Source organism: Toxotes jaculatrix, chromosome 1, assembly GCF_017976425.1.
Source record: "Toxotes jaculatrix isolate fToxJac2 chromosome 1, fToxJac2.pri, whole genome shotgun sequence".
Classification (NCBI taxonomy): domain Eukaryota; kingdom Metazoa; phylum Chordata; class Actinopteri; family Toxotidae; genus Toxotes; species Toxotes jaculatrix.
In genome coordinates this window covers 31,676,138-31,702,202 of record NC_054394.1, presented here as the reverse complement: position 1 = coordinate 31,702,202, position 26,065 = coordinate 31,676,138, and the positions used below count along the sequence as shown (strand labels likewise).

Genomic DNA, 26,065 nt, shown 5'->3' with positions numbered 1-26,065 from the left:
TCTTTGAGCAGATTTTAAGCCTGAATCTTCACACTTGATTGATCTGGTTTTACATTAGAGTTTGGACGTTGATCTGTTGATGGAAAATATTCTTCTCTCTCAATTCCTCAGTAAGTGAAACGCAAAGACTCTTTGAAATGTAGCGTAAAGTTTAAAACCTTCGAATTATAAGTGACTGTAGTGAAGCTTCGTGGCACGGCTGCAGGGAGGCAGTCAGCTCAGGGACATTCGTGACCCCTGGCTCCTCCATGAGGCTGACATTTTTCATGATCAGCCCATGATAAACTGTGCTGATGTATGGAGGCCACCTTTGCTCTGAAACCACCCTCCTACCAGTTACTTCATTAGGACTGCCGGGGATCACAAACAGACTTTGGACAGTTTTTATTACACTTTTATCAATCACAGTTTGGTTTCCTCAGAACGAGGACTGCAGCCTTGCAGAGCAGCTAGTGTGACTATAGACTCCTTCTTCCACAGCTTTACTCAACTCCAATGAGAATTAATCATTAAAAAGGAAAAGGTCACTGAGAGCAAGTTAAGAAGATTGATTTTCCTGGAATAATGGTGCCCTTTCTGCCTCGCAGGCCACGCACAAGAACAGAAAAAGCTCATTCCAAGCCTGAGGACAGAACAACTCATAGTTCAAGTTATTCATCGTTTCATATTAAATATAACAGTGAGTGGAAACACTGCTAATAAATAGTGTGATTAAGTTTTGTGGGTTGAGGCAATTAATGGAACAGTGTAGCCTCAAACACTTTCAAAGGTCCAAGTACAAGTTCTGCTTCCTTTGAATTACACAGAGATCTCAGCTGAAAACACTGGACTCCTCACAGCTGTCAGAGCGTATCTGACTGTGTGTTGTCCTCCACTTAACTTAGAGTTCTAATGTTTTAATTACCTGATGTTTTTACCCACAGCCCCACAGGATCTGCCACCGACTCCCACACTCTGGGTTTTTGATCAATTAGTCAAATGGCGCACTTTGTCCCTGCAACGCTTTTAGGGTGATTAATTAGAGTCCGGGGCGACCACAGAAGAATCACTACAGTCACAGACTTTTCGCCAAAAAGCCAATATTATTGAAAAAAAAAAAAAAACGTTGCCTTTTATCCCCAAAAGCTTCAATGAGTGAACTGTTTTCTAAGAAAAGAGGAACCAATTATCAAGTGAAAATCGCATAAACTAAACACATTTAGTTTATTGGAGACAGGTCCGACCTTTCACATGTGAACTGTGAAGTTCTGCTTTCAACACGTCGTCCAAACGAAATGACAAATCGCCGCCCTCCCAAACGACCCACGCGAGAACTGCGATCAACTGCTGATACGTCCGAAGTGTAGCGGCGAGCTGTGAGCGGGCACAGGCCTCAGGATGAGCAGGCACAAACCAGCTACAGACCCACCTTCTTGCTGCCTTTGTTGAAGACCTGAATGGAATAATTCACATTGTGTCCAGACAGTGTGGAACCACTGACTCTCATTAACAGCTGAATACAGTCATTTACTGTGTAACAGCCAAAGAAGACGAAAAGCCAAAGAAATCTAAAATCAACACGAGATTTGAAAACCTGTTTTCAGGCTTGTTGGAGGTGTGTGATTTCAGGTTACAGTCGGGTTACCTTAAACCCCATGTTCAGTCCCCTGTCCTCTGTCCTCGGTCCTCAGTCCTCTGTCCTGGGTCCTGGTCTGGGGGTCCAGTCCTCGTGTAAGATTGTGCTGATGGATTTTGAGCTCTGTCGCTCTCTGCAGGCTCTTCAGCCGCTGCCTCTCCGCCAGTGGAAGCTTGATTTCATACGAGATACTCAGATTTATTTCTGGTTTTGGTCTTTGTTGAAATATCTTTCTCCCCTCACTTCCTGCTTTGTTCAGTCTGACATGTGAGAAGTGGGAGCAGAATGAAAGAGTGAAAAAAAATGATGCTATTTTTTAATCTAGAAGAACAAATTACATAAGTGCTTTGTAAGAGGAATCATTATGTATGAAATCATTTACATGCTTTTGTCAAGTGTGTATAAAACTTCTCTATAAAATTCAAAGGTGAAAATAAAAGAGTTAATCTTATCAGAGCAGTCTGCAGGCTGTTTCAATCCTTATTCATTTATTGTTGACTGTTTGCTGCGACTGCATTTTCTTCCCATGAGATACAGATCACATTATTCAGATGTTGTTCCCAAAACACAGCATCTCATTCCCAAAAGTTCATGTTTGGACTTTGAGGGCATCTGTAGAAAATTGTTAAATTGTTGAGTAGCTCTTAAAGTCAGGGAAGTACTTCCAATTCAAACATGGACGATAATCCAGTAAACACAGAGTTCATTAGGGCTCCAGTAAACACCAGCAGGGCAGCAGCTCAAGCCGGAGGTAGGACTGTGAGATTAGATCTGGATTGTTTTGGTCTGTGAACTCTGAGGAGGAAGGAAGTGACTGGATTCAAGTGCTGTGAAGGAACAGCAGCAAGTTCTGTCTGAATGAGCAGTGGATTCATCACACGTGAGCTCTGAACATTGAAGTCTCCAGTGAATCATCAGCACAAAACAAGAACAAGCCAAAAAAAAAAAGAAGAGTGAAAAGAAGCAAATGTTTGTGGAAGTGTTGCACGAGAGGAGGAAAAGGAGCAGAGTGTGTGTCCGTGATGATGGAGGCCAGTGCGTTGGGAGTTTGGAGGTTTATTTGTCCCAGATCTCTCTTTGCACTTTGTCTCTGGTCTCATTTATTGTCGATGTTCGGGGGGATGCTGGATTTCAGGCCTTCAGTTTTTCTGATTTCCACAGACAGAAGTGAAATCGCTTGGAGCAAACAGGCTGAATGTAAAGTGACTCAGCTGGTGGGCACGGGGGCTCTGCAGCCTCGGCCTGTGATGTTTGCAGATAAGGGGGATGTATGTTCACGTTAAACTCCCGTCTGACGGAGCTGACGGAGCTGACGGAGCTGACGGAGCTGGATAAGACAGCGTTTCCTCCCCTCGCACCACAAAAAGCCGTCGACTACGAAAACATACAGAATATTTCCATTTCATTTAACGAGGCAGCAGTAAAAAATGCTGCGTTTCAGCATTTCTCTAATTCAGATGTGATGTAGCATCAGTCAAGCACCAACACAACATGTGGGAGGGGGAGGGGGGGAGGGGGAGGGATCTATGGGGAATTATGGGGAACATCAGGGCTCCCGCTGATGATGCTGGAATCGACCATAATGTAATGTTTCCAGTGGGGAGGATCACTCATTCACAGATCACACAAAAAGCCACTTGAGAAAACAATGGCTTTAATCACTGTGTCATGTGCACGGCTGGTATGATTCCACCTGTATTCTTTTCTAACGTGGAGCTCAGCAGATAAGCAGCAGGTGTCAGGCAGAACAAAGAGCTGCTGTTAAAATGCAGCACATTGGACGAATAATGGCGGTCTGAGGTCAAACGAATCATCTGTATAACACTTCCACGTTAACCCCGGCCGCACGGCCGTGTGGACAGAATACAGTGCTACTCCAGCTCAAAGATCGAATCGACTTCCTGTTCTCCGGGGCTCCCCCGCCGAGCGGCAGGCCGCTGGTTTATTAATGAAAGCCCGAACGCACAAAGATGTCTCATTATTTTTCCATGAATATCTACAGAGAAAATGAAATCTTCTCCCGAACCTTTCAACCTCACCTTTCTGCCGAAGGAAGGAAACAATAATCAGGACAGGAAACGTGTTATCGAAGTTCAGTGCTTCATTCACAGCTCAGCCATCCTCTCTGAGTGGAGAAACACAATTTATGGAGCTCACTGAGGAGAGAGTCTTATCTGAGAGGGAGAATAAAAGGGTATTAATAAGACTCACACACACACACTCACACACACACACTCACACACACACTCGGGCCTCTCTGATGTCGCTGTTCTCCGTTGCTCTCGTTATTTACGCAGCAGGTTTAAATCTAATCATGAACCTTCTCCTCTAAGTTTCCATTGGATCACTCTGCATGTCATGTTAATTAAACTATAAATTATTTGCTAATTAAAACGACGGGAGCGTTTTGTTAAACCGAAAAAGAGATTTTTGATTTTAACTCTACTCTCAACTTTATGAATTCATCTTTTATTGTAACACTTTACTTTAAAAAATAAATAAGAAAATAAAAATCATTTATTTATTATTTATTTAGAACTTTTTCTCTTGTTTTTCCCGCAGTTTTCTTTGTCAGTCCTTGAATAAAATAAAATCATCTCAAATGTCCTCATGGGACTGATTATTCCACTTCCTCTCATCCCTTCTGGAAGTGGAAAAGTCTTTGTACAGCATCTTATTCATCAGTTTCAGGTTGTCCTTTTCATACGAACCACCGTCTCCATCATTAGAAACCCGTACGCCGACTTTAATCTCGTCTCTCGGTGTGAAGTGCCCCTTGTCATCTCCTGTGCTGCTCTGATCGCTCACTCATTAATGCCGTCCCTCGACTCCTCCTGTCCTGTCTCCGGCTTCGTTCTCGCCGCTCTACACTCTAATAAGAAGTGAACGCACATCTTCATTCTGCTCTGGTTGTTTATATTTGGCCCTGCTCTCCAGGCTCTCCTGCAGACCCTCGGAGGACAGCTGTTATCTCACTCCGAGTGTGTCCTCCACCTGTCGAAGATCCGACACGCACAGAGCTCTTCATCTGGATCTGAAGAGGCCCTGAGGTTACACAAATGACGGCAGGAAGCTGTAGGTAGTGTCGTATTGGAGGACACCTGAGGGCTCTGTGATGAGACCACCCACAGGGACATTTACATATGTATGATTTAGAAATACAACGTTTGTCAAAACTGGTCTCAGTCTCACTGGAAGTTTGATTTGCAGAAAAAGAAAAGTTTGCTGTGTGTGCAGACGGTGAGACCTGAACACCCCTCATCTCAACCACAGCTAAAACAATTTGTCAGTCAGTCAGATAGATTAGTCAGTTACTGGTGATCGAATGTGAGGGTTTGGTTTGCAGCTATTCTTTGTTTAAAATTATTGCAAACTGAATATTGAGTCTTAAAATGTTCAAGGGACAAATCGAGAAAACCTGAAGACGGAAGGAAGGGCGAAGGTCAAGGGTCATGGAAGCTGGATCACAAGGGACAAGGGACCTGAGGCTCCACATCATCGTATTACTCTGATCCATCTGACAGCCTCAGGCCTGAGAAGGCAGATGTGAAGAGGCCTCGGAGAGGAAGGTCACCAAGTACCAGCACCTGGTCCAACCATGGCAGGAGGAAGGGTGGAAGGCCTGTTTCCAGCTGTGATTGGCTGCAGGTTTTTACACCGATGGCTACGTTCGTGTCATGTCAAAGCTATCGTAACTACTGGAAATAACCCAGAACAGAGAACCATACCCATGACGTCACGTCCACACCGGCCTCTGTCCTCTGATTACTGATATTATAAAGTTTGTTAGAGCATCTCACACAGTGCGACATGCAATGAACCTGATGCAGTGATCTGACAGTTTACAGGAGCGTGACGTGTAAAATGTGAAGCATCACGAGCGCAGCTACAGATGTTTAACCTTGCTCACTCACACTGATCCTTTGAGAGTCTGAGAGTTTAGATCTGTCCCGCTCTTCTGTCACCGCCGCCTCTGAGGAATTCCTCAGTGTCCACAGTCATGTCCCGTGGCAGTGAACAGGTAAACTGTGTATATGTACTTTAACACCAGACGTGTGTCTCACGTCTCCTGCTGTCACATCGTCTCCGCCACAAATCAGAAGACACACTGAAGCTTGAATTATCCAAACAGTTCCTCTCCGGGGCCAGTGCAGCAGCGCAGCACTAATCCACACTGACAGGAAGTGCATGCAGTGGGAAGTGAGACTCGCACTGAAACACGGTGCAGCACACTGAACCCATGAACCCGTCGAGGTAAAAAGCCTCTCAGAGTGGTGTTGATTGCTTTATTCTTTTTAAAATGATTAATTTAGTTGTGATCTTCTGCGGTAACATGCAAAACGTTTCACAGAAAACCGAGGACAGTGAAGTGAACTCAGGTGTAACCGAGCCAGCCGGTCGCTTCCCGGGTCACCGGCTGCCAAAATCAATTCTTCCCTCTGAGCCTGTCATCAGCCTTCATCAAAGAGTTTTCAGTGACAGACAGCGGCCGAGGCAAACGCCAACATGAACTCTCCGTGGCCGCCGGCCGCCCGGAGTCTGACCAGCCATCAGCTGTGCGACGACAGCTGGTGTGACTGAGACAGGAAACAACGGAAGACCATGTGACGCCATCATTTTCCCGCTGACTTATCTATGAGCACAATGCATCAGAGTCTGTTTTTATTCCAATATGATCATTTTCTAATCAGCATCCTGCTGGAACAGATGCCAGGTTTTCTGTGTGCAGTGACCAGGTTATGATCAGAAGTTACTGGGATTCACCAGGGATGTGGTGTGTGAAAGTTCAGCTGAATCTCTGGATCCCCCCCCACCACCACCTGTGATACCAAGAACAAATCCATACCTGACCTGGAGCCTGTTCCAGGAAGCAGGTTTAACAAACTCTGGACCTAAACCTGAATCCTGAGATGAGGAAGTCAGAGTTTTCAGATCCAGACCAGCTGATCAGATTCAGTTCAATCAGATCTGAGTATGTTCAGGCTTGACTTAAGCCGCCATTGATGCAGCTCTGATACTACGATTCACCATGGCAACCAAGAAGAAAAGGTCTTCTCTCTTTACTCCGGCGACATCAGAAATTCTTATGCTCTCACACGAGGAGCGCAAACATACTTTCAGCTGCAGCGGCAAAAGAGAGGAAATCTACATGGGAGAGAAGCAGCAGCTGAGTCGATGCATAAGTTTGAAACGTAAAGTCACATTATGCACATTCCATTCATTTAACATCTACCACACTTTGATTTCTGTTTACATGACACATGAAGAAGTGGAGGGTTTGTGGCCGAATGCAATTTTAGATCCACTCAGTGGAACAAAAACACAGCTGGCAGCAGCTGAAGGTGGAAAATAAAAACACAACCTCACACACACCACACTAATGTCACACACCTTTTCAGGATTGTGCTGCATCACGTGTGATCTTGAAAGTGCAGAGGAATGAGAGTAATTAGAGGCCGTATGTTGTGATGTTGTGAACATGCTCTGATCTGAGAGCACATCCAGTGTGTGACGCTCAAAAAGAACTTTGTCCAAATAAAAAGAGGAATGTGAAGGAAAAACGCTGCACAAGGACAAATAGCACGTCCAGGCAGAGCTTCTCCTGACGTAAGGCTGTGAGAATTAAATGCACTTCAGTGTCCACAGGGTCCATCAGCTGCCTCAGGCTCTGCAGGAGGGAGCAGTAACTGACTCACAGATAAAGTGATCTCTGTTTCTGGGGCTGAAAGAAAGAGTTTCCCACATCTCAGGGTTAACGAACTCCGAGTGTTCATCAGCTCCGTTTCCTGGAAAAAAACCACGACACGTAGACAAGACTGTCAAATCTGGACTCAATGAACACGGAGGGTTTAAAGAGAGTTTAAAACACAGTTTCACAGCTGAAACTTTTGTTCTGTTTGTGATGACGTTTTCTTTTTCGTCTTCACCAGCCTCATGTTTCGGGGTGTGTTCAGAAGCCCACACACTCTCACACTTCTGACCTCTGGTCCCTGAGCAGGGCCTAATTCCAGCTGCCAGCTGTTACAGAGATCTGACAGAGACAGGCAAACGTTCCACCTTCCACCGCTGTTTCTTAAACATCTCGGAGCATTCGACTGATCGGCGTCAGCCCGGTGTGATTAATCACCCTGATCGATAACGGCCGAACACGTGACGGTTTACAAGATGTTTTCAAAGCCTCGTTTCAACTGACACCTCAGCGTTTAACAAGCAGTGACCATTCAGAACAACCTGAAACATCTGTCTCCATGGCGACCACAGGGCTGGAGCCACTAAAGCCAGAGCAGTGTGAACCACACAGCTACATCTCTTCTTCTTCTCTTTTCTCATGTGGCCCATTTTGATGTTTCTGTGCAGGACAAAGACGGCGCTTACTGCACCTCCAGGACCCGAGCACACTTCAGTTCAGCTCTGCAGCATATAAAACATAACGATGGGCGAAGGCTGGGGCTTCTGAGAGGCACCCAGGCAGCGGTAAAACTAAAAGGGCGAGGGCAGGAAGGTGGGGGTTTAAAATGGGTACTGAGTGCTATGTGTTGGCTTATGTAAGTGTACCAGCCCCTGCTTGGCTCGGCTTAGTGAACCAGAGGGTGGACAGAAGGACGGGACGAGGACGAGGTCGACCAATACAACCTTCTGCATGAGCGCTCCGCTACACAACACATTTGTAAACCCTGTGTGTGTGTGTGTGTGTGTAGGCTTGAAAGAAAAGTGGTCTCCTAAAAAGTCCAAAATTCATTCTGTTTCTTGCCCAAAGTACTGGTCACTTTAATAATTCATCGCCAAATGGGATTGTGGGAAGATGAAGCAGCAGATATGCTGGACAGACGGGTTCTCTCTAAGCTCTGCCTCCATTTTGTGAAGAGAGGAACAGGATGGAATAAAGAACAAAAAAAGGTATTTCTGAGAAACACTACAGGCCACATACCAACAAAATGTTCCATGGATATTCATGATGCTCAGAGGAAAATGGCTCTGGAGACAGTGTCCAGACTGAAATTACTTGTTTTCTTAGATTAACTATTTAATGCATCAGCATAAAAGTTTGCACCGATGTTTATAGTCCCAGAAGATGAATCCTTATGACTTCAGTAACTCTGGCTTTTCCTCTTGTGCCATCATCAGGTCAAAATCATAATTTGTAGAATACTAAATAAAGGAGAGACTCATGTCTCTGCATGTGTGATATCACAGGACATCACAGATGAATCAGAAATATCAGAGCAAAAACACCAGAGATATTTCTGAAGTCATTTCTAAACATTTGTCTTTCTCACTGTTCCTGAATAACCACTTTCTTTTTTCTTTGGAATTAACAAAGATATCTCTATATTTTTATGTTGAAGATAATGACTGGTTAATGCGTCCTCGTCTCACAGCAGCAGTTAATCCAGCAGAGAGTTACGTGGAAGCTCGTGCTTTCCTTCGGTTCATCAGAGCAGTTTCAGCATTTCAAATCCAAACAGGGTCTGTGACTAATCTCTTTCCACACTCCTCAAACACTCCAGATCAGAAGTGAATTTCTTTGCATGCAAATGTTGTCGCTGCTGCTAACCTCCTGAAGCGAGATTACGTGGTCATCGCCAGCGACGCGTTGGTTTTAAAATAACTGGCGAACAGATGTAATCCACGCGTATGTTCAGGATTTCGTGGAACGATCAGCGCAGAATGTTCTAGATGTTTTTATTACTACAGATTATTTCTGAAAATAGACGCCTGCAGTGGGAAACATAACTCATCTCCAACCACAGAATCCTCAGGATCCATATGTCTCATTTTAATACATATTAAAATGAGCCCATGACGTATTTTTTCTGGTAAACAACCATCGAGTCGCTGAAGCAGGCATGAGAAAAAAAACACCAAAAACAAAGACGAGTGTGAACTCACCAGACTCCAGGTTTCTACGGCTTCTCCTCTGTCACAGTCAACACTTTTCCAAAGCAGTGACCTCCTGAGTAAAAGGCTGGAACGAGCACTGGCTGTTGCATGTTCACCTTGACAAGGAGAAAGAAAGAGGAAAAATCTGAGGAAGCTAACAAATGTGTGACAGCAAAGAAAGCTCGCAGCACAATAACAAGCTCTGCAGTGATTCCCTTTTCTTCGTTTTCACCCTGACAACGTCGACTTGATGTATTAAAGATCAAAATCTGAGTTTTTCTGTGGCTTCTGTCTCCATGAAGGACGCAGGTATCATCAAATGCGCGGAGGAGGAGAAGGAAAGTTTGACAGGAATCTGTGAAATCAAGAACTACGGAAACACAAAGAATCGAAGCAACAGTCGTGAATTTTCTGAAAGCTCTGCCTGTTTGTGTCTGATCACATTCAGAGACATCAGCTGCATCTTTATTCAGATTTCAGCAGCATTGCTCTGCTCCATGCTGGAGCTCCTGAGGACTGAGGACCGATCCTGTGGTTTCTGCAGTGGAGCACCTGCTGACGGTCGTCACCAGGCTGCAAACTGATCTCTGAACGGGCAGAGTATTTAGTCCTATCAAATACTCTGTAAAACTGTATAACTAGTGCAAATCAAACAGGACTTTGATCCATTGTGTGTCTTCAGTAATGACTGCGTCTTCAGTGATGGCTGTGAAGAGTCAGCGAGTGATGAACCAGGTCAGAGGGAACACGCAGGACATTCAGAGAGCAACGAGGAAAACCTGCAGCCGGCTCTCATTCATCCGTTTGTTTACCACAGGCAGATCATATCTGATGAAATCAGCTGCTGGAGCCTGACAGACAGACACTGAGCAGGGCTAAGTGAGCCTCATTCTCACAGTAAAGAAGTCACAAGGTTGAGTGAACAGCAGACTGTACACACACACACACACACACACAACCTCAGACTGATTTAATGTGAACTGTCAGATCACTGAAGCCTCACTGGCAGAAATCCCTCACCTGTGCAACAGGAGAGAAACCTCACACACTTTGAAGAGTCCAGACAACAGAGCTGAGAGTGTGCAGAGGGACGGAGAGGACATCTGTGGACCGACCTGATCTCTACATGTGGATCATCCTCCTCCCTGTGCTGCAGCCTTTCATCCTCTGAGAAAAGCTCTTTTTAATGAAGCACGCATGAAGCCGTCGTCAGCCACCGCCGAGGACGGATGAGGACAAATAGAGGGAGGAGAGGAAGCTATCGTGATTCTCATTAATCCTGCAGAGCTGCCTGGAGCTCACTCAGGTCTGCAGGACGGGCGCTGCAGGATGGACGCTGCAGGACGCTCATCTGAACACTAGAGCAGACTGTTCAAAAGAACTATTTTCATTTATGTATGTCCTCTGCTTTGAACCTGATGGCAGCTCGTCTGCACCTGCTCACCCAGGTCGAGGGTCTGGAGAGATTCGGACCACGATCCCTCTGATGAGCAGGAATGTTCTCTCTGATGCAGAATCAATGTATTTGATTATTATCACCCAAATGGAATTCATCATCATCTGCCGCTTATCTGGGTCCAGGCCCAGGTCGCGGGGGGCGACTGCCTCCCAGTCCACAATGCACCGAAGTCCTATGGCACCTCCCACGGGTGGTGAGCCCATGGGAGGTGGTGCTGTCCAGAGTGGGGTTCAAACCCACGGCCCTGAGAGATTGAGTCTCACGCTCTACCAACTGAGCTAACCGGGCGACTCCAAATGAAATTTGCTTGTGTAATAAATGAAAGTAGAAATAAATGATTTGTAGAAAATAATCTCATGTGTCCTGAGACTGATCTTTTTTAAAAATGTCGTCACAGAAGCGCTCTGGTAAATCAGCGGAGAACTTCTTTAAGGTTAGAGAACGATTGTGGTCATGGGGGCAGGACTCTGCAGATGGTGGAACAGGAAGAATACAGAAAACATGGCGGCACACATCACATGACTCAGTGCATCATGTTTTTGGGTGATAATGAGAGAAAGATGATACGAATGGAGACAGAGGATCAGCAAAGCTCTTACCATGAATCCTGAAAGAGACGACAGCACCTCAGCTAAATTTCATCCAGAGCGTAAACATACTTCTGAATGTTGAATTGTTCCTGTAAGAGCAGTGGAAATCTCTGCTGTGCTTTTTCTTTGTCCAGCAGTTAATAAACAGTAATAAACACTGAGTCCTGTTTCACTGGGCACAGCAGTGGGTTTCCAGCCGCCGGGCACTTCCACTTCACTTTCTTTATTTTTCTCTGACTCTCTCTCGGTTGACAGTCCTCATTCAGAGTGGAAACTCTTGATTGTTAAATTACATCCGTTGTGAAGCACTCATTTCAGTGGACGGTTGCCATGGAGCCACACTGACCTCACAACTGCAGTGGACGAGACAGAGAGTGAGCTTCATTACAGCTGTCATTCCAGCGAGTGCTTTCAAATCTGTGCATGCGATGTTTGATGTTATGAGACTAAACACAAGTATCTACACTCGAAAATGGAAACAGCACCGAAGAAACGAAAGAAGTCCTTGAAAATATCCACAGTCCTCCTCCTGTTGCTCTCGCCTCCTCAGTCTTGTCATCTTCCTTCTGTTTTCTGGCTCCTCGTTTCCACTCTGGGTGGTTTGTAATGAATTACCTCGTGACGCCACAGTCCTGATTACAATGCGCGTCCGAGCACCTGTAAATCGGCTCTGGCCTGAGAGACCGGACAGACGGCTGCTGCTTAAAAGGATCTCTGTGTGAAAACAGACAAAAAGTCAAGGTTGGTGAGTCAGAGTCAGAGGAGGAGAGAAAAGAAAGAGTGAATGAAAGACAATCAGAGAAGAGACGGCGTGAACGTCTCCACTCTGAAGGACCTTATTTAAATCTTTCTCTGAATGACTGTGGACAGACGTGAGTTGCTGTTGTAGTTTCACTGTTAAAATATTTGGTAAAGTCTGATTCATGTTTATGGCCGTTGGTTAGATTCTTCCACATGGTTGGATAATCTGTCTCGTGCCAATAAAGCACATTTAAATTTAAATTTGAGAGACAGGCTGAGCTGGACAGACAGCAGATCGTTTTCAGTCTGTGCTTGTGTTCAAGAGGACGTGTCAATCATCAGAAGTCATGGGCCAGTTTCCCAGTTTATCCAGGACCAGTCCCAGACTCTGCCCATTCCACTGGTTTGGTTTTTTCTATTGGAGGATGAAGCACCTGAAGCTCAGGTACGTGTCACTGCATCAGAGCTGAGCAGGAGCTTATTACTTCTAACTTGTGACAGTAATGTGATTACTTTAATGGATTACGACTCGAAACTGAGTAATTACATCACAGCTGTTCGCAGAGTTTGCTGGAGGATGATGCCTCCTCCCAGTTTTAAACAGAAGATCCATTAAATTAGCACCAAAACAACTTTGGTCTCAGAGCTGAAATCCAGTATTTCTGAAGATCAAGTTCAGGTTTTGGGTTTTACGTACGATACTGTCGTACAACGACGCTGCCTCTGTCAAATTCTGGATCCTTGTGTGGACAGAAGATGCCTCACTACACGGTGAACAAGACGCCACAGTCTGACATCATTTCTCTTTACATTAACAACGATGTTGGAGCATCAGCCAGTAATTTATGAAAATGCCGGCTGGAGCGGTTCATCCTCTGGGGAGAGCAGTGATCCTCACTTCATTTCCTGACTCCCTTCTCTTTCAATTTACATATTTCCTGTGTACAAATGGAAATGTCAACCTGACAGAGCTGCGAGATGAAAATTGAGAGGGTCACCGTAATAATTAGCAGTTTTCCTCCTCACTAAGGGCCATATTAGCATTTTAATAATACGCCATGCTTATTAAGACAGATATAAATAAATAAAAGACGGGCTCGCTCACACTTTCTCGGGTCGTGATGCTGTAAATGTCTCCGGCCTGTAAATCGGACTCACGAGAGACGCATACAGCTGAACTCAGGGAGCAGTCCTGGATGTTTCTGTCCTGAGTCTGCAGCGTTTTCTGGGTAGATTCAGTAAAATCATAACACCCCGATAAAATGTGGGTAAAAACATTTCTCTTAGGTAACAGCCTCCGGTGTTTCTGCTAAATATCGAAACGCTGTCACACTTAATCACCCAAAAATAGACTTCAGTGTCCTGAAACACAAAGATGCTTTTCATTACATTAAAGAGCCTTCCATAAACGGGCTGCATATACTCCACAGCCACAGTCACAGCTTATTAGCAGCGGCTCTCATTTAATTACAAACACCCACAATTTGATTAACACCTGTTTTTTCCTCCATAATGAGAAAACTGAGCCGTTTAAATAAGCAACAACCGACCGCTGCAAACTCAATATAACAAGGAGCGAGACGCTGCATCATTAATCTCCATCGAGTTACGTCCTGTGCTTCAGCGCTGTGCAGAGCCGCAGTGACCGCTAAGACAGAACGCAAACACAGGAGCAAACCCCCACCTCCCCCTCACCTCCACTCACACTACATTAAACCACCTGCTGGGAAACGAGAGAACGGGGGAAATGCTGTTTTCAGTCCTTTGCTCTTTCCATTTCTCTCTCTGGAAATAATGAGCAGCAATTAGGTTCTGCTGATTACATGGTGGGGGCCAAAAGACGATGAGCAGATGATTCAGCTCTGTGACGCTGGTCGTCGTCGCTGAGGGGAGGGCCCGGGCTGATGCGAGCCTCCGTCCCCTCTGCTGCCGAGGCCGACTGTGAAAACCCCGGAGCTGCCTTCCCATTTAGGAAGACTTTGAAGGGGAGACTTCTTGGAAATGGCTTTGGCTTTGATGCAAAGCTCTGTGGATTTGTGTCAAATTGGGCTTTGGTGATGCAGCTCCTCGCAGGCGTCCATCTTAGAGAGGGCGAGCTCACACATGCACACACAAACACACTCCGGGCTGGGCAATTTATCTTATCCGGGGCTCTAATGAGTGAAATGTGGTTTATCCTCCTCTGAAGCGCCGTTTAGTCTGGCTGCAGCGAAGGAAACGGCCTCAGAGGAGGGAGAAGGAGCCGGGCCGCCGCAGACACGCAGGGATGAGATATAAAAGCACAGCTCGCTAAGGTCACATGGAGCTTTCACAGAGGTACGCACACACACAGACACACACAGAGTCACACAGCTGCAGCATTATGATGGCATGTCTTATTAGCTCAGCTGTAGGGGAAGTCTCTCTCTCTCTCTCTCTCTCTCTCTCTCTCTCTCTCTAAAGGGCCTCAGCTCCCAGAGGGGAAACAGTGCTTCACTCCTCCACCACAGAGAGAGAGAGAGATGGATGAATATGTTGGTTACAAAAAGAAAAGTGGTACAAAGATGAAACAGGCCTCATTGAGACATGACAGTGGAGGAAGAGGAGGTGAAGGAGCAGCTGAAAGCCAAAAGCCTGAGAGCACCAAAGAAACAAAGAGTTACAGAAGAATATACAGAAGTTAAATCAAGTTAGATCAACCAGCTTTTAACTGGGCGAATGTTACCTCGGCTGTAAGAAGGTCGGGTTGAGTGTGAGAGTTTTATCGAATCAGAATCCAGCATCAAATCCACTTCTCAAACCCGAATCCTTTCAAACCCCTGATTAATTCTCACGAGCTTTATCTTTCATCATGTCCAACTAAGTGAAGTTATAAATAAGCACAGGTCACAGATTCAGTTCAGATCTGTGATCAGCTGTTGTTGGACCATCGGACAGAAACAGGTCGTACAGAGATGTTACAGAGTGACGCGTCTTCACTCATAAACAGTCTCTGGCAGAGTCCAGTCAGCGTCTCAGAGAGTGAACACGTTCACCAGCAGACCAGAGTTTCACCGGACACGTTACACGAGGAGCATTAATTAGCTGGAAATGAGGAGCTGCTAACGTTACCTCACTGTTTTCTGCATTAGAGATTCACAAGCATCTGAACTGCATGAATCCAAAACTGAACCAATCACACTTCAAGCTTATAAGAGCGTCGTGAGAGCCAGAGAGGCGGGGTTACGCTTATCGCTCTCGTGACTCTGCACATTGTCGTCGTCACTAGAGTCTCAAAAAGCCAGGCAGGCCACCTCCACATGTGGTCTGTGTAACTGGATCGTTACGGTGGCTGAGAAAGGCCACGCAAACGCAAAAGCCTCACAACGGAAGTTGTTACTTTCTGGCTACGAAGTGGAAGAACTGCGGTCAAGCCAGCCGCTCCAACATTACAAGTGCTCCCGTGTTACTGGTGACTTGTGGTCGTGTTACTGGTGACCGTGTGACTTTACAGTAAATTAAGGAAAAAATGAAATCATGTCTTCCTTTATCATGAGCAGCTCTACATTCTTCTCAAAATTCATCTCGAGGAGAGTTCGAATAAGTTCCTCTCTCAGAGGGAAGGAAACACTAGAGGGCAGATAACGGGGAAAATGTGGAAAACTTGCCTGCATTCGCTTCATGATTCGCTTCGTGACAAACTTATTTGACCTTGGCTGTGGTCAAAGGTCAGAGTGAGTCCTCCACAGGCCTGATAGCACCCACTAGTTTAATTAGCTTGTGTGAGAGTAATGACAGGAAGACAGAGCTGGCTGGAACAAAGGGCTCTTCATTTATCCAATTTCCTCCTGTTTTACACACCTTTGCACTGCTTACTAGGCCCATAGAGAACATTATATAAACACACACACACACACACAGTCCAAGGAGACTGTGGGGTTACAGAGCGGTGAGTCACTGTGTCTGAGGCATCTATCATTAGAGTCTGATCCGACATCAGCTGTCAGAATAACGGTGATTGGACGGATCGGCCCGAGGAGCCTCGATTCCTGAGTGACTCTGCAGAAAGTAATCCTGACTCCATTTAGGAACAGTCAGGCATTTTGGGAAACATGTCATCGTACTCAGAGTCAGCTGACGGGTATCAATCACATCTGTGTGTCCGGTACAGAGACACGACCAGAGCATGTCCAGCACAGAGACTGGGAGCAGGGGGAAACCGGTGAGTTAACAAAACCCAGGAGGTAAAAAGGCAAATTATTCCTGTTTGTATCAGTCACTTCCAGTTTGGGGCAGAACTGATGTCATTCTTTTTTTTTTGGACACGCCGAACACGGAGCGACGCACCAGCAGGTCCTGACCCACCACAGTCCTCACAGGACCCAGGTCTTCTAAAACAGGGTCTGCCCACTTCTCTGCCTCGTCCTGACATGTATCCGTCCTCTGCATCGAGACAGTGACAGACTCTTTCATCAGCTGACATTAGATCCTGCTTATGATGAAAGGCCAAAACTAGCACTGGCTGTCTTAGTTTAAAATAGCAGAGCTCCAATTAGCCTGCCGTTGCCCCCCTTTAGAACAACTGTGTCAGAGAGAATGAGCTTTGATGCCAAGTTGGAGGCTTGCCGTATCCTGCTAATGGGAAACCACGTGTCCTGAAAAAAATGAAGACAAAGGTCAAATAACATCGACTGCAGAGTCGATGAGAAACGGGGGAAAAGTTTGGGCGCAGACTCTGCAGAGGCTGCTCACAGTCTGGTCTGAAACACTGCAACAGGCGAATCAAATGCACCTGATCCAGGCTGATGTTTCTCAGGAAGCATTTCTGCCTCGTGCAGAAGGTGCAAAGTCACCACCAGAAAATGTGAAACACCTTTAATAAACTGCTGACTGCAGAGGATGGTACATTAGTTTGAAAGAGAGATACAGGACCGATGGAACAAGCTAAGGTATGTTAGTCTGGTCTTAAAATAGTCCAGTGTCCCCAAAGACCTCAGGTTTAATTTCCAGTAGCAGTCCCTCCGGCTCAGTATTGCATCCCAGCAATCATAATTGTTCATGGGCAGACTGCCAAGTGTGGATCCTCGTCCCTGATACTACACCGGAGACTCCGACCTGGCTGTTGTTTTGCCTTTTAAAGTAATGGCTGAAGCTCCATGTTTAACACAGGCAACATACGAGTGTCTGCAGCTTCCACAGGATCAGAGACGACAGAGAATCAGACACAGCTGATCAGGAGAGATCACAAAAATAGAGTCAAACAGTTTGATTCAAACAGTTACACAAAAACAAGACATTTAGCAACTTTACTGTTCCACCAGGCCACCATTCGATTTCTGTAAGTACAACACCACTGTTTCATCAGCTTAATAAACTGATCCCTAACTACATCTACAGTCTGCCACACAGACTGTGTGAACGTATCCACCATACACAAGACCTGCAGTGCATTATTTTATGCTAACAATCCCACAATGCAGTGCTCCAGTGAGTGAGTGAGTGGTGAATGAGTGAACACAAACATGGCCCAATTAACAAATCACAAAACTTAGAGGCATCTGGGGAAAGATACTGTCACAGATCTGAAAAAATGGCGGATTTAACAGTGTGTCAATCAAACTGCTGTTGCTATGGAAGCATGTCAGTAGTTGTACAGCAACAACATCTGAAGCCAACTGGATCATTGTCTCATCAGCACCTGAAGCGACACGTCCACGCCCAGCTCCCTGCATTCATACAAAGATGAACTGATCCTACAGTCTGACTTCCTCTGTGAAAGCAAACACCTGCTGGGTGGCGATGAGGAGCAGCTCTTCATCACGAAGCGTACCAACTGTTCTTTGTCTGTTACTGAAGCCACAGCCACAGTTACAGTGAACATCCATCTGTTTTCACTGACGGAGAGTGTTTCAGTCTGATTGTCGTCATCCACGAGAAGAGCTGGTGCTCCCCAACGTGAAAGCTGCCTCAGCCGAGCTGAAAACAGCCGGAGGTGAGCTGGTCTGAGCAGGTGGAACTCTGAAACACCACTGTTTCATCAGTCCGGCTCACAGTGACTCATCACACTCACTAAATACCAAACGCTGCACACAGAGGACAAAAAATCCCAGTGTGTCCAACGACAGTGTCAGTTTTCTGGGACAAGGCTCCATCAACTGTCTGAAAATAGTGAGAGAGAGCTCTGAATGTGACTGTGCCGTTATTATCACATCAGCATGAAGGAGAAACACTTCAGATGAGCTCCCTCTGGGGTTTTCTGTGAGATGACAGCTGAATACAGGCGCTGACATCACACTCATGTCAATACGATCATTCAATGACAGATGAAACACAACCATTTAAAGATAAATCATAAATTCAGCGCAGTTCACTTCATCATGAATGCTGGTCCAAGGTGAACCACCAGGTCCAAGCAGGTCTCTGAAACTCCAAACTGTCTGTGTCCAGTTCACAAAGTTTTGATTAAAATTTATACGAGACATCCTGAGTCTTACTGACAGGAAGCTGCTAAGTATGAGACAGCATGCTGCTGATAATGAGCAGGCAGGTTAGCCAGAGATGGAAAAATACACTTTTGTTTGGAATAATCAAAAACATGAGTTATATTTTAAATCAAGGAAGAAGAGAAAAGCAGAATACTGATGGAGCCTGAAAACCCTGAGGCAGCAGAAGTCTGAGGACACAATAACTGTTATTTTGAGACGTCTGAGCAGAAAAACGTCCTTCAGAAGAGAAGAAAGAGACAAGAGACATCTCTGATTACTAACAGGACTTCTGCATCTGTCAGAGATGTTTTCAAAGGTTTGCTCTGAAACGGCCTTTCATCTAACACTTGTGCTGTTTGGCTCAGTGTGTTAATGCAAATTAATGAGCAACTGCAGCAGAAAGTTGACATGAGACAGGACTGACGGGGACGCATCGTGGTTTTGGACACCCAAACCTTACATGGTATATTTGTTAACGTATCATTAGAGCCTCAACAACAATCCGGTGAAAACAGGCAGTGACCACGTCCAGTGCTCAGAGCTGTGAGAGAGCCTGAAGCTTTTTTAGATTTCGATTGAAAATGTTAGTAATGGAATCACCTTCTGTCTGATCTGGATCTGGGAGACTTGTTCATATTCATCAATATTCAGTACACTGACATCCAACACCGGAGCAACATTAATTTTTAATTGTAGTGATGATCCCCTTTAAGTGTATAATCTGTTGGAGGCTGGAGACTGGAAAGATTTCTGAAATCCAAAGTGAGTGAGCAGTTCCTGGCAGAGACGGTGGCGCTGCAGTGATAAAAGCCTACGGGCTGAAAGCTGAATCCCCTCCAGACCACACACAGGATATGGTACATCATCATTTTATGATGTTTGATGGATCCAGGAGTCTCTGTGAGATGAAGGGCTGTGATTTAGTGTTTTTGGTGGAAGAACTTTGTCTCAACTCGCCCGCGTCAAGTTTAAATTATTGATTCTCTGCATTTTCCTGAAGAGCATTCAACAGACTGGAGGCTTGAAAGGGTCTGAACTTGTTGCTTTCAGCTGGAAGGTTTACTGCACCTGCTGACGGGGTGGAAATCCGTCTGTGTTTCCTGTGACGGATTTGTTCCTGTCTGATGGATTTTGGTGCAAAACGGCGGCTCAGGAAATTCTGGTTCCTTGATTCTGAGGGACTGATACTAAAAGCTTTACTGCTTTACTGTGCTTTTGACTGAACTGTCTTTGGACTGTCACTGTGCACAGAGATGTTCAGTTTGCTTTCAGCTCTGTGGAGTTCCTTCCCTGTGTTAAAACAAACAACGTGGATCTTAAAGAAAACTGTATTTGTGCGTCCAGAAACACACACACACAGAACTCACATTTTAAAAAAGCTTTTCTTCCAGTGAGGATCTGAACAACGGTGCCAACACAGATGGCTGTGGAAAAAAACACAGGGTGATCCAGGAAAACCCTTAAGCTTGGCTCAAATTCTGCCGCAATGCAACAGCTTTGGGCGACACACTGTGTACGTGCACATTTTGTCTGATGAACAAAATATATTCAATAATATTTTAAAGATAAAAGAAAATCTGATGATGATGTGCTGATGTTTATCTGTTTGCATACATTCAACACCACCGATGAATGACACACTTGATATAATTATTGCTGTGTCGCCCTGTAGATGCCCCAAAATGTGGCAGCATCTCTGGTTCTCTCACAGGTCACATGTCACTCTGCTGCTCGCTGACCTCCGCTGGTTGCCCATGGCCGCCCCGATCAGATCCAGATCACTAATGTTTGCCAACAGAGCGACTTCTGAGTCTGCAGCCGTCCACTTGAACTCAATCATGGAATGTCATCTGGCATTTCACCGTCCCTGCACACACAGCAACCCCAGTCCACACTGTTCTTGTCTCTGATGGTGGAACAAGCTACCAGATCTCATCAGAGCAGTGTCCCATCTCCTCTGAGTGCACCTCCAGCACCCTAACAGCTTCAGTGTTGTCCCTCACTTGTTAGTCACTTTGGATAAAAGCGTCTTTTGGAGCCACTGTCCACTGTCCAAACCAGACTAGATCAAAACCAAGTATATGGCTGGACAATGTATGGTCAGCATGGACGCTCAGCCCGTCGACCGATGCAGTAAATTCATCACAGCCAGTTAGTGACAGACACTGGTGTTTATAGGACTGGTCCTGCTGTTGTGGTCCAGCCAAAGATGAAGAACCGTCTCTTCACCTCTTCTTCACTGTGAGAAGCTTGCGAGACGAGAATCAGTCGAGATGTATCTGGGTTAAGGACAATGCTTCGATAAGAAACCTTTCAGCTGCCGCCTGCGTCTCTGAATTGAAGACGACAAGATGAGTAAACAGTCCTGACTTGCTGTGGACCAATATTTGCTCTTTTTAGAATACAGACAGATCTGCAGCACGCCACAGCCCGCGGTTACCTTCCTGTGTGTGTGTGTGCGAGCGTGTGTGTGTGTGTGTGTGTGTGTGTGTGTGTGTGTGTGTGTGTGTGTGTGTGTGTGTGTGTGTGTGTGTGTGTGTGTGTGTGCGAGCGTGTGTGTGTGTGTGTGTGCTGCAGGGCTGCTGACACTGTGTGACACCACCAAACCTGAACACACCAGAAACAGGAATGAATCAGGCTGTCCCACAAAGCACACTAACTCGGTTGGACTTTTCCTGCAGCTGAACAGTGCAGATATAAGGAAAATAAAGCTTTTCTGACACGTCGGAGGCTGAGACAGCAGCCTGATGAGACGCCTGTGCATTTGTATGAGCCAGCTGAGGAAATCTGGCTCTCTCCTCCGGCAAACGGTTGCCAGTTTGAGCAGCCTGGGGCGACACAGGACTGTATCTACTGAAGGCCGGCAGGTTTTAGATGGCTTTGTCACGTCTCGAGATGCATTTTTAATCACAGCTCGGCACAGTGTATCGCCTCGCCACCCACAGCACAGAAAATACCAGGGTCAGCAAAGAGCGCTGGCTGAACGCTCTGCACAGAAAATGAGTTTTGACAGTGTTTTCTGCTGATTATAATGAGAACAAATTGAGCTTTAAGTGTGTCGGCTGATGAAGGAGCGTCGGGTCGTTAATGCTCTGCCCTGCGGGGTCAGTAAACAGCTTCACACAGATACAACAACGCAGGACAAATCTAATTAACGCAGCAGCGTAAGCGGTTAAATATGGCGTTTACACATTTACACTAACCACACAAAAACACTCGGACAGGATTAACTCATGTCTCTGTTCATCCGAATTTCATATGACGACATTCATGATAAAGTTTTAACGACTCTACTGACCTGATGTTTCCCTGTGAGCACAGGTGTGGGTGCTTCAGGTATTTACCTGTTTAATAATTTTGCAAGATTGTAACTGGGAGAAAGAGACTGTTTCCCTAACTTTAACCAAACTTTAGGTTTTCTGTCGACCCCATTTACACTTGTCACTTATCTGGATTAAGACCAGGTGAGATTTTAGTCACATAACTGCGTCTCTGTTGTCACAACCCGTCTTCGGTTCTGTGTGGATCAGCGTCTGTCCTCCTCGAGTACACCATGCACCTGAAGTTGTACTGCAACTGAAAATACACCATAAGAAGAGGAACGGCAGTCACAGCAGTTTAGCAGCGAGCTAACATCCTAGCATAAGCAAACACAGACACATGGATGAGCTGCATGTGTAAAACTACAGTTTTGTTGTCTTCACAGCTCTAACTCACACTGATCCTTCGCCCACACTGATCATTCAGATTAACACCAGCAGCTGGCTGCTCCTTCTGTACGACCGTGTGCTGGAATCTGATGGATCGCATGGATCTCAGTCCATTTTCATTGGAAACATTTAAGCTTCACTTGTCAGAGACTGGTTCAACATCTGTTCTGCCCAAAACACATGAAGAGTGTATATTAGCTAATTACCTCCCACAGTATTTTAAACGTACCAAGACCTAATGACTTAATTTCCTTGATGTGATCTCATTTTTGAAAACAGAGGGATCGCCGGCTGCGCTCCATCTGCAGCCTGTTCCACGGCACCATGAGCAGGGAAGCCCAGTTCAGCAGTGCAGGCGGCAGGTCTGACTCTGAAACTCTCAGCTGATAATCAAACAGCAGCCAGTGGTGGACTTTAATATCGTCTTTTCACAGCTTGGCAGAGACACAACAAAACCTTCTCCACGTGGATTTAGTTACAAGCCTTGTGAAATATGTGTTTATTAATCTGTATTGCCTCCCACAGTGTTGGTTCACCTGATATTTTGTGGTTACCTATCTGTAGTTTAAATAAGAATGAACTGGAAAACAGGTTTTATCGACGTTCGGCTAGCATCCATCACATGATGGCTCAGATTCCTTCAGAATAAAATGCATAACTTAACCACCAGTATGACTTGGCTGTACGGTTTAAATTTTTATTTTATTATTCCTGGTGCAGCAATATTTAACATCTGGGAACTCATCATGTTGTCATGTTTTTAACCACATTTTATAACACATTATAACTTTCTTTCCCACAGGTCTATTTATTTCCGAAAGATGAAAGATTCTTCTGGAAATCTGTCAAAACCATGTACAGAGCTGTGAGGACAAACATCTGCACTTTTGGTTTCATGATCTGAACAAAAATAAAAAGTTTGGCTCGCTGAATAAATGTAAATAAACTCTAAGAGTGATTTATTTAGAAACAACAGTGAGAAAAAACAGACTGCAGACATCGCAGCAGATTTTCTTTACATTAATGTGATAAATGATCGTATCTGATGATAAGATCTTCTATATTTTCCCTGAGCAGCACAGATGAGAAACCCACTGACCTGAGCTCAGTTCAGCAGGTTCATGGTAAATTAGTTTCCAGTTCTGCTGACAGCAAAGAGCCGTTAGAGAGTCAGACTCTGCTAACAAGCAAACAGAGAAACAGCCAATTAGACAGCACACATTAAACCCTTAAATAAAAGTCTACACTGATAAAAGGTGTTAATATATTTGACATAGAAATTATGACTCAGAGCAGCAGCTGTTGTTTGTCTGTGTCTCTGAGGACGTCCCCACGCTGAGAGTCCAAGGTGGCCGTGGAACAGTCGGCACATTCAGACACGCCAACAGGCTGACGTGGGCTGAAAACCACGACAATGACTAATCGACAGCGACCTCTGACCTCTTCATCGGGACGACCGTCAACGCTCAAACAGGAAATACAGAGATGTAGAAGAAATGAACTGTTGTCTGCTTCATGTTTACTTTGTACACAACACTGAGAAAAAGTTTCAGACGCTAAAAGTAAAGTGAGGACGTTTTCAAAAATAAAGCCATGAATAATTTGCCTCTACAACCACACCAGTTCTCCCAGTACACCTGCACACAGGTGAACAGCAACAGGAAGAGGGAAAGAAAGGAGGAGAAAGGAAGGAACGTGAGAGACTGAAGTGCGGTGGAGTTTTCCAACGCTGAGGTGGCGTTATTAAAATGCTCCTGCCGTCGTCTCAGACGCGACATGACTGAGAGTCACTTCAGCAGCAATCTGGAAAGTAATCAGGCCAATTTGTTACCTAAATGACTCGTGTCCCACTGGAGAAACGCTGCTCTGAAATCAGCTGAGTGATTTGTCATGCTGACAGGAACAAAGCTGAAGCAGCGGCGTGAACAGCAAAGCTCGGCGGTGACTAAACAACAAATTACAACTACTTCTGACCTGAGTAGCAGGCGTCTCAGCAACAGAAACACACACTGCTCATAAACCCAGAGAAAGTTTGGAAAGTCTGAAGCAGAATCAGCAGGAAGGAAACGTGCTGAGGAGAAGGACACGTGTCAATCACAGACCATCACAGCGTCCACAGCACATACCGAGCTTCGTGTTTATTTTCAGACAAGAAAGAAGAAACAACCCCGGACTCTGCGTCCGACAGCTGGATCACAAAGCACTTTTCCACAGACTCAGGCATAATAACAACACGCTAAAAACACGCGAATCAAAAAACACGGCCAAATATCTCATGTCTTCAGAGAAACCAGATGCCTCAGAAACCACAGATCCAAAATCAGTCCACGTCCAAGGTCCAAGGATTGTCCTTTATGTGATTGGCCGTGCCAGAACCCGTGACAGGTATGTCCTAACATGGACAACACATGCATCAAAACACAACCAGAGGACCTGAGTGTGTCTTTAATGTTAGAGACTGTGCCTGTTTTATTTAAAGAGAGCTGAAGCATGTTGACATGATGACTCTTCTCTTTATGTTCGCTGCTGTCACAGGAAAACATGGCACTGACACGTGTGAAGGAGAGAGAGGGCCAGCCCAGTCAGTTTACCCGAGTCATGTGTGCTTTCCTGAGCTCATCTTCTTCTGTCAACAGTGTCACCTTGAGTGTGTGCTGAGTGTGTGTGTGTGGTGCAGACGAGCATCATCGTTTATCTTTTCTGTCAAAACAACTGAAAACCCTCGAGGAAAGAGGAAAGTCAACATACCTGCCTGAGACATTCAGCACAGAGAGACTGACGGATAAACGGTGAAGTAAACGTCCTCTGTCCCGAGTCCAGGCTTTGTGTCCAGACCTGTGAGAGAGACACACCATCATTTACACTAAGACACACAAATATAACGTTTTCCTGTGATGCCTCACAGCTGTAATCTCAGACAGTGCAGTTAAATACTGGTGTGCATGAATAAAGAGCAGGATCCTCGAATCTGTCGTCACTTCCACTCAGTGTAAATACAGTAAATCTGTTTTCTCTTAATAAAAGAAGATAATCGCAGAATAAAGAGGCCACACCTGATAAACTTTACAGAACAGCAGCTATTTTAAAGAGAGTATGAATTAAATCTGCTGAAATGCTCCTGTAACAGCTCCTGAGCTGGAACAAAACTTTCAAACAGTGAATCTGTAAAATGTGTCTGTGTCTTCCTCTCAGACTTTAAAAGTACCTGGGAGTACACAGTGAACTTCCAGTGACCCCACAATATTTTGGAGACAGCGTTGTCTTTACTTCTATGTCAAAACATTCTTCATAGAATAGAAAATAATAAAAGTCAATTTGGGAACCAAACAACAATGGAAAAGCACTGGAGCTCATCAGATGTGTGGTTCTAATGTCAGCTGCAGGCAGGTAGTGGCGCTGTCTCTCGGCTTTGTCCTGCTGAATGTCCACGTCTCTCACAGACCATTAAATACATTTCTGAGGAGCACAGTGAAGAGTTCAGTCCCGACCTGCAGGACTTTATCACAGAAAGAGACAGTGAAGGAAGCAAAGCCACTCTCTATAACTCTCAGCACAGAAACACAGATGAGCAGCAGCTAACTTTCATATTAATGTGCAGTCTTTGCTAATATCTGTTTGTCAGCTCA

General features: G+C 45.3%; 1 protein-coding gene and 1 non-coding gene across 5 annotated transcripts in view; both read right to left on the bottom strand.

Annotated features, from left to right (window-relative positions):
- Positions 1-26,065, bottom strand: part of large2 (LARGE xylosyl- and glucuronyltransferase 2) — a 119,888-nt gene that overhangs the window by 71,045 nt on the left and 22,778 nt on the right. For all 4 annotated transcript variants that reach the window (XM_041039526.1, XM_041039519.1, XM_041039535.1 and 1 more), the window contains exons 2-3: positions 25,188-25,274; positions 9,506-9,612 (exon numbers count right to left, since the gene is read on the bottom strand). The gene's annotated coding sequence lies outside the window, so the exon portion shown is untranslated. The remainder of the gene's footprint in view (positions 1-9,505; positions 9,613-25,187; positions 25,275-26,065) is intronic.
- Positions 11,171-11,243, bottom strand: trnal-caa. The gene has a single exon. It is a non-coding gene; the product is annotated as a tRNA-Leu (tRNA).